The sequence below is a fragment of the Protomyctophum bolini genome (genome assembly GCF_963924005.1).
Source record: "Protomyctophum bolini genome assembly, chromosome: 4".
In the NCBI taxonomy this organism is placed as follows: Eukaryota; Metazoa; Chordata; class Actinopteri; order Myctophiformes; family Myctophidae; genus Protomyctophum; species Protomyctophum bolini.
This window is the reverse complement of record NC_137865.1, coordinates 24920740-24930859: the sequence shown is the minus strand read 5'-3', so window position 1 is coordinate 24930859 and position 10120 is coordinate 24920740.

The following is a 10120-nucleotide window of genomic DNA, read 5'->3' as shown; positions in this document are numbered from 1 at the left end:
TAAAATTAAATGCAACCGGCCGTTGCAAACCCTGCCTGCATCAACATCCACAAGGAATCTAACACACCAAACCACATCTTCCTACAGTGCAGTTCCTGAGTTATTACTATGCAATTTTGACCTCAACCTTGACTGTGACCTTGAACCGAAAAGTTAACCTCTCCCTCAGGGACGCATTCAGATCATTCCCACACTTTTTCATGACAATCTGTCCATCCATTCAAGTTTTGTTCAGGAACACACACACACACACACACACACACACACACACACACACACACACACACACACACTGATCTAATACCCTGCCACACATAGCTGCGGGCAGGGTATAAGTTAGCAATTGAGTGACCCCGTTCCAGAGGGCATGCTGTTGAGTGGGGTTTTAGAGTATGAAAACAGAGGATCTCCATACAATGGTCTTTTGATAGGCTTGTGATGTGGGCCCTCACATGGCCTCTAACATGTGACCGTGGGCACAGGGAACAACACTCTGCTCACAGGTTAGGAAAGCTGCAAAGATCACAGATACACTGTACTTTATTCAAACTTCATACTATACTGTACGAGGCAGCTGTAATCCCTGCTGGATTAAGGCCCCTATGTCATTACAGGCAACTGTGAGTGAACAGAAGGATCGGACAAAGTGGATCCAGTCTTGTACAGGCTTTATACACTCATGAGTTCATATTTTGAACCTAGTGCATGAGAATCATGCAGTTCCCTGCCCACACTCACTCTCTATACCATCTCTATGGCCGTTTGCAGAATTACAGTACATTTCAAGCACAACTCAATACAAAGACTGTTAACTGTGAGTGGATGACCCAATAAAGCATTACACTTGTTTACAAGAGGGTCCACCTTGTTCAATTCATCAAAACAAAAAGGGGGGGGGGGGGATTCCGATTTTACGGGAACCAGTTTCGAATTGCAGTCAAGGGATTCACATGTCTTAATGACTGTTGGTAGGGCGTTCCACATTTTGGTGGCATATAGGAGCGAAAAGATGACCATGATTCCAGTAGTGTGACTGTCATCGTCCACTGTGTCCTGACATGTTGACGGACATCAGATCTCCTGCTGGGTCAGATGCATACGGTCGAAGAACACCTTGAAAAACCTCTCAGACTCTGTATGGAGAGTGACAAAACAACACTAAGAAGTGGATGTTTGGGCATCATCAATATTCACGGCTGCAGCCTGCATATTTTTGTTTTTTAATTTAAGGTAGAAAAGGTTTCACCCCTTTTCTCCCCAATTTATTCGTTATGCCAATTGATTCCTTGGATGCACCGCGGTGGATTTGAACCCAGATCCTCCGTGACGATGGGGAGGGACTTTACCAATGCACCACCCAAGTGTCCTTGGCTGCAGTATTATCAATGTTATGTTTGAATAAATTGTGTGCGTGCGTGCGTGTGTGCGCGTGCCACTGTGCATGAATCAGAATCAACTTTGTCACATCGACTCGACACTGGGCATTGCACCCCCTGCGGCGGGGTGGAACGCGCGTGTCTAATTTGAAATCGGTGGGGCGAACGGTTCTCGAGTTATGTGGATTACACACAGACAGACAAGACAGACAGACGTACGCAGACTTGGTGCATTTATAGATAGATAAGGACATTATTCAAGGTCAAGGACGTTATTCAAGGTGCAACTTTATTCAAGGTGCGTATAGTCAGGTGGTTCAAGGAAGAGCTAAAGCCCCAAATCCACTAGTCTGGTATAATCCACTAGTATAATCCACTAGTCCCTGGTATAATCCACTAGTCCCTGGTATAATCCACTAGTCTAGTATAATCCACTAGTATAATCCACTAGTCCCTGGTATAATCCACTAGTCTAGTATAATCCACTAGTATAATCCACTAGTCCCTGGTATAATCCACTAATCCCTGGTATAATCCACTAGTATAATCCACTAGTCCCTGGTATAATCCACTAGTCTAGTATAATCCACTATAGTATAATCCACTAGTCCCTGGTATAATCCACTAGTATAATCCACTAGTCCCTGGTATAATCCACTAGTCTGGTATAATCCACTAGTCCCTGGTATAATCCACTAGTCTGGTATAATCCACTAGTATAATCCACTAGTCCCTGGTATAATCCACTAGTCCCTGGTATAATCCACAGAGGTAATAATTCGATATTATAATTATTTTTTACAGATTAGCTCAATTTTCAAGCATCCATTTCCATGTCTTTAAAGAACATTTGTGTGTGTAATATTCATATACATTTCTTTCTTTCTTAAATATAACCAACTTTTCTTAAATATAGAGACAAGTCAAGTGCTGCATGCTGCTGTCATGTTTCTTACTCAGGTTTCCCCAGCAGTGAAAACCTACTGCTGGTGCTGCTGGGTGTATTTAACCACCTAAATCCTATACAGGCCTACTTATTTGACCGGAGTCCCCCAGGGCTATATACTAGGCGCCCTCCTCTTTTCACGTACTCTACACTAAATATCTTACAAAAATGTCAGTCTACCAGAGTTGTGAGAGAGACTCTTAGCACTTTACACTGCAGAGACAAAGTAACACGTGAGAGAGACTCTTAGCACTTTACACTGCAGAGACAAAGTAACACGTGAGAGAGACTCTTAGCACTTTACACTGCAGAGACAAAGTAACACGTGAGAGAGACTCGTAGCACTTTACACTGTAGAGACAAATTAGTAACACGTGAGAGAGACTCTTAGCACTTTACACTGCAGAGACAAAGTAACACGTGAGAGAGACTCTTAGCACTTTACACTGCAGAGACAAAGTAACACGTGAGAGAGACTCTTAGCACTTTACACTGCAGAGACAAAGTAACACGTGAGAGAGACTCTTAGCACTTTACACTGCAGAGACAAAGTAACACGTGAGAGAGACTCTTAGCACTTTACACTGCAGAGACAAAGTAACACGTGAGAGAGACTCTTAGCACTTTACACTGCAGAGACAAAAAATATGAATCTCTCTTATATACCAGCCTAACTAGGAAACCAACACAAGAAACATGTTTGGATGTGGTAATTTGATTCATTGCTTTCACTGCTCCTGAAAATGGAACATAGTTTGTTTTAATCTAATATATTGTAGAAAATTACATATTTATATATCTGTATGTTTATTATAACTTTAACTATAATGTATTATAACATTTAACAACATTAACATCAAATTAAGCCAAGCTTCTGGAGGAGGAAGGAACTGATCAACAAATGACCAAAAATCAAGTGAGTCAGTGTAATAACACCTTCAACACACACATGCACCAGGGGGTGCAAAGACAGCCTGAACCAACATTACATTACACACTGATCTTTGAGCTTTTCCACCCCAAACTCAATCACCTCTTCAGGGAGGTGTACAGCGTACAGGTAAAGCACTTCTCTATTTAGATTTGTTTTGCTTGACCACAAATGTTAAGAATACCGCCATGATCAGCGGTACTTCATCTGCTACCAGCACTAATAACATTAGTTCTCCCTAATATTAATTGTAATACAAATCTATCAATTCTTTCTTTGTTAATCTTGTTAACAAACAAACACAGTGACACAGCCAATTTCAATAACCTGCCACGCATTGCTGCAGGCAGGGTAATAATTTAAAGATGGAGATGATTACTTGGAAAGAGCCAAATTACACCAGAAAATTCAATGTACAACATATTACAGCAAATGGATTTCCTGTTTGGATGCTTTCCCTTTTTCTCCCCTTTGTTTGTTTGTTGAATATGAAAGCATTTATTGGGAAATTATGCCAAAAATAAGACACCATGCACTTCCCACTGATATGAGTGAACTCACAAGGGACCAGTTTATGTAACCAACATGCAATGGCAGAGAGCATATTGTGACATCTTCCTCAGAAACCAAGTGGGAGAGTGGTGGAGGTAACATAGGAACTGACAGAGCCTGCAGCAATATATAAATACACACACACACACACACACACACACACACACACACACACACAAGAGAGAGCGATGTTGCACAATATGTTGTATACAGTAGGTGATTAAGATATCACGCATGCACGCACACGGTCACACGTACACGGCCACACGCACACTTGCGTGGATTCAGGGAGTTAATCTCCAGGTGGTTGTGTAACCCATGTGCATGTGCGGCAGGTGAGAGGTGGTAACAATTTATGCTCAGAGTCCTGATGCCACTATACATACCGGTAAAGGGATAGTGACATTTTTTTTAGTTTTTCTGAGCTCACCGGATTGATGGATGTATGGATGGATGATTGGGTGGAACTATGACGGCATGAATAAGAAATTAAAGTGTCAGTCGGTGTTGGTTTCCATGGGAACATGTTCGAGACAATAAAACCTTCCCATCGAACCTAGAAATAGGAGACAATACAAGAATTACATTCAGAGCGTGACTCAATCAAATGCGGAACGTGTGTGGTAATTGGAGGACAGATCAAGTGGCCAATAGAGCCAAGATGTGCAGAGCGTGGTGTACTGTAGATGGTTCTTCTCACTATGTCAGTAAACACTCCATCTCATCTGCAGTCAGTTGAGATACTCGTCTGCCTGCACTGTCTGGACCAGCTCTCTGTCTCTCTCACAGACACATACAAAAACTATAGCAAAACAAGAACACACACACAAAAAGTGCACTGCGTACACAAAACACAAAGTACTGCGCAAAACTACTAACATTAAAGCAGTATTGCACAGTATGCACACACAATATGGTATTTCTTTGTACACACATACACATTGAGCCGATCAGTCCCTTGGTTACAACTCAGTTGGCGTTGGCGCGCAAACGCACACACACACCACTAAGTGCATCCCTGTGCTTTCCCCCTTTTGAGTGATTAGTGATGGAATCATGTTTGACATGAACACTTCCCCCTTCCCTGACAAGAGGACACTGTGGCTTTCTCACCACTCTGACAGTTACACAAGCTCAAGCAGGGAGAGGTGTGTGTGTGTGTGTGTGTGTGTGTGTGTGTGTGTGTGTGTGTGTGTGTGTGTGTGTGTGTGTGTGTGTGTGTGTGTGTGTGTGTGTGTGTGTGTGTGTGTGACTGTGTGTGTGTGACTGTGTGTGTGTGACTGTGTGTGTGTGACTGTGTGTGTGTGTGTGTGTGTGTGTGTGTGTGTGTGTGTGTGTGTGTGTGTGTGTGTGTGTGTGTCTGTGTGACTGTGTGTGTGTGCGTGTGTGTGTGTGTGTGTTCCACTGGCCAGCTCTGCAGAGAGAGTGGGAGAGAGACAGAGACTGTAGACACTAAGACAGAGTGACTGACTGACAGCAGTGACAGGCAAACAGAGAGAGAGGGGACAGACAGACAGGCAAACAGAGAGAGAGGGGACAGACAGACAGACAGACAGGCAAACAGAGAGAGAGGGGACAGACAGACAGACAGACAGGCAAACAGAGAGAGAGGGGACAGACAGACAGGCAAACAGAGAGAGAGGGGACAGACAGACAGACAGACAGACAGACAGACAGACAGACAGACAGACAGACAGACAGACAGACAGACAGACAGACAGACAGACAGACAGACAGACAGACAGACAGACAGACAGACAGACAGACAGACAGACAGAGGGGAAAGGACAGAGAGAAGAGAGAGAGGAGAGAGTGGTGGTGGGAGAGGTGAGCCGGGCCACATTCTGACTCATCTCTCTGTCTGCTGCTGTATGGAGCAGAAAAACCTCCAGTCAGGTGACGTGAGGACACACAGCCGAACGGACGGGTGAAATGGAAAAGAGGGAGAGCGGGGAATGAGAGATAGAGGAGGAGGAGGAGGAGGGGGGGACGGGGTTGTTGGGGACGGGGAGAGGAAGGAACACAAACTAGTAGGAGCAGACAGCCGTGGTGCTTTAAAATGTGCACCGGCACGCCACACTGCGGTTCTGGTGTCCGAGCTGGGGATGAGTTGCCGACTACCCCCCCCCCCCCTCTCCGTCTCAGAGCTATGCTGTCTGCAGATTACTTAGACTTCTGGATGCGGTGGCGGGTGGGCAGGAGCTTGGGGAGCATAAGAACTGGGCTGCTGGTTTAGGTGGCCTTAAAAGAACTGATGCAGGAAGTGGTGAGCACCGACCTTGAATCAATTAATTAAGACGAATAAGGAATCAGTGCAGCACTATCAGAGAACACCGCAGGTCAGACAAGGTCATTTAAGGAGCAACATTCATTCAATCTGAGAGATCATCGAGGGAGACCCTCATTTTCAATCCGAGATTACACAGATTAACAGAACAGCAAAGAAAAACAGCAATCAGTTAAAACAGCTGCGTACAGGTAATGCACGGTTATTAAGTTCCTAAAATGGCCAATAGATGCTAGGGTAAACATAGGGCCACTGGGACAAGTCATTTAAATGGTACCCAGTATCAGATGCAAGAAGGCTTCACTATTTCGTCATCGAGTTTTTTTCCCCCCTTTCTATACATCGGATTGCACCAGAAACTCGAGATGGCTCCGGGGCAGGTTCCTTTGTGTTCTGGGAAGATTTCAACAAGTGCATTGTAACACAGTACAGCTTCTGCTATCAATAGAGGGAGAACAAAGTTTGCATCCCGCTGTCGTAGGAACTGTAGTGTAGAATGTCAACACATTGTGTTCAGTGAGGAGTTAGGTTCTGAAACTGCACTTGCTAGATAGTTGCTCAGCATCGCTGTCACGTGGATCGTGTTGACCCCAAGTTCACAAAAGAGCACTTTTCAGCAGGCTGCGGCATAATATCAAGCGGGAGAAAATAAGCACAGTGTGTGTGTCCTGTTTTAAATATAGGTTATGTTATGTTATAATAAAGAAAGCTATTATAAGCGCAGTGTCCCGTTTTAAATATAGGTTGCTGTTATGTTATAATAAAGAATGCAATTATTGTCAAGGCTGTCAATTTCACTAACCACCTCCCCTATACGGCTCGTAAGTGGGAGGAAAACGCAAGCTTTGTGTGCCTTCTATGCCACACTAAAAGGCCTCGTCGGCATGGGGAAACTATTATATGGAGGCACGTATACAGTCATGTCCGTGCGCATGCGGAAGTCATATAGAAATGCTGTGCTAGGAAGACAGAATCATCCCTGGAGGAGGTAGACCAATGAAGGAAGAGAGGGAAAGAGGCAAGTGAGGAAGAGGTAGAGAAGGAGAAGAGTGAAAAAGAGAGAGATTGGCACTTGTGGTGATCCGAGAGTTATTTGTTTCTGAGCTCTGGATATAAGAGCTGCCTTGGAACGTGAATGCAGGTTGTGGGGTGAGAAAAAGCACACAGTAAAGTGCTCATGGGTCAAGGTACAGGCCCTTTGTCTGTTCTCTGTGGACACTGTTGGAATGCACTCATATATTTTACTTCTCATTAACCACTTATCTTTGAAACCTCAAACATAGTGAGAATAGCAGATTTTTGTGAGCTTGTACTGTAAAGTACATCTACATGTGCAATTTTGGGTATTTCTGTAAATGTTTGCATATTTACATATCATTTTCCCCTCACTCTGGACACACACACACACACACACACACACCTCTTATTCCTTTACATAGTTTCCCAAAATTACATGGCACATTTAAAATGCTTTCACCCTACCAACAAACACATCAGCAAAACAAATTAGGCCCGCATGTGAGAGCAATTGTGAGATCGGCAGTGTTCGAGAAAATACAAGACCGCAGCACGGCACACGAGCGCAATAGCGCATAAACACGTACTCATGAGGAAGGCTGACCCCTCGCTGGAGGGTTCACCTCGGAAGTGCTGCATGTGACTGGCTAACATGGTTATGTATTAAGACACTGGCAGTGTGTGTGAGGATTGGAGGTTCTCCACAGGAAGGAAGGTAACGCTAGCTTGTTCATCTCTAAATGATGCCTTCTCTCTTGTGTTCACAAATGTGACGTACGTTGCTCTGTGACGCATGGCAAAAAAAAGGTTTTCATAAAATGTCAGAAATGTTCAATATTTCAACAAGTTTTTGCCCCAATTAGCACAGGCCTTCAGGCACTTTGTAAATTGTAATACATTCAGTACGAGTAAACACAAGCTGATAATCACCCCCATTCGTCTTGTTAATTGTCATATTTGCTTTTCTTCAAATACAACTGACACAATTCAGCTACAATCAGGTTCCAGTAACAGACAATTAATCTCATTCACAGTGCCTGATCCCAGAAGCCCTGAACTCAAGACCCCCCCCCCCCACAGACACACACACACACACACACACACACACACACACACACACACACACACACACACTCTGATGGCATTTCTCCGCAGGGTGCACAGACCTCCCACGCACACTCCTGGGCAAGATGGACAGACTGTGCTGATCCCTCATCGCTATGGTTACCAGAAAAACATGATACTCCCTAGAGACACCTGACTGATGGTGGGAGGCGGGAAGAGGAGGAAGGAGGAGGGAGTGAGAGAGGGGCAACCCTCTCAGCGGAGATGAACCAAAAGCTGATGATACGTGGCTATACCTTTTCTGGAAGCACAGTTTAATCACTTGAACTAGCATCCCAAAGGACAACTTTAGTTTTTTTTTTTCAACCAAGGTTCATGTTTTAGGTTGTTATTAGAGAAAGTAAAAGATTAGTGTTATATTTAATTTGCTGCTTTCTTTCGTTTTAGGGATTTTAGCTGTTTTTGACAGGGGGCATTCGAGCATGGGGCTAAATATGTATTTTTTTACGAAATGTTATAGCGATTTATTTTCTTATTATTTACTATAGTCCTACTAGACCCCAATAAATTACATCTGGCCACAGAAGATCACAGGATCTACTGAATGGAAAGGTAGCCTACTGGGGAAGCAACACAGTGCTCAATAATATGTCAGTTTGACACATTCAGTAGACTAGATCCTGTGATCTTTTGTGGTCAAATATAATTTCTTGTGACTAGGACTATAGTAAATCATTTAAAAAAATAATAATCGCTATAACATTTTGTAAAAAAGGGAAAAAAAATAGCCCCATGTTCGAATGCCCCCCTGTCAAAAACAGCCAAATCTCTAAAACGAAAGAAAGCAGCAAATGAAAAAATATGAACACTCTGAAGTCTTGATTCATATGGTGTCGCGTGTAACATTAATGGAAACCAAATGGACCTGTGATTTTACTGTGTATTAGATGCAATTAGGTATCACAAGTATTCTACCGTATGTGTTCGTGACTACAGTGGTCTGAGAGCAATGAGCATACATGTGGTGTGTCAGGATGAGTCCAGCCAGGAGTGGAATGTGTGTGTGTGTGTGTGTGTGTGTGTGTGTGTGTGTGTGTGTGTGTGTGTGTGTGTGTGTGTGTGTGTGTGTGTGTGCCGTGGCGGAGGCATGTCTATGTTGTCTACGTGAATGCCTGTGATGAGCTTAGCATTGAGTGGGTGCAGTAATCTGTAAATCTGCTTTGCTTTGGGCCAGTGATGCCAAAGAATAAAAGAGAGCGAGAGAGAGAGAGAGACACAGACAGACAGTACAGACCCAATAGCTGTCTACGTGTAAATGACAGGGAAGAGTGCGAGAGAGAGAAAATAAAGAGTGAAAAGGACGTTTGACATTACATAACAGGCTTTTCTGTCCTTTGTGAACAATTACACATATATTTTCGTATACATGTATTTGTGCATGCATACACCGCAAGGTAGCATGGGAATTAATGCAGAACCCTGCACATTCATTTGTGTTCTGTCTTGTTGGAAGTGCATTCACCAATCGAGAAATCCTGGTAAAATTCTAATATATTTAAAGGAGAACTTCACCCATGTTTTTCACCATATAAAAACACTCAATGACAAATACTCAAAGCATAAGAAGTAACCCCCCTCCCCTGCATAGCACTTGGCCCCTTGGACTGATTGAAAAGTGCTCCTTTAACATCAGGACGTCTTCAGCATCGAAGTTCAGTAACAGGAAGTGGTCACACATTTAGATTGTCCTTGTACATGTCTGACTGTCACATGTGACTTGTACCTGATAATATTATTATTATGTACATGTCTGTCACATGTGACTTGTACCTGATAATATTATTATTATTATTATTATTATTATGTACATGTCTGTCACATGTGACTTGTACCTGATAATATTACTTGAGGGTACTTGAGGGTCTCCCCTTGGCTTTAAATTGTGT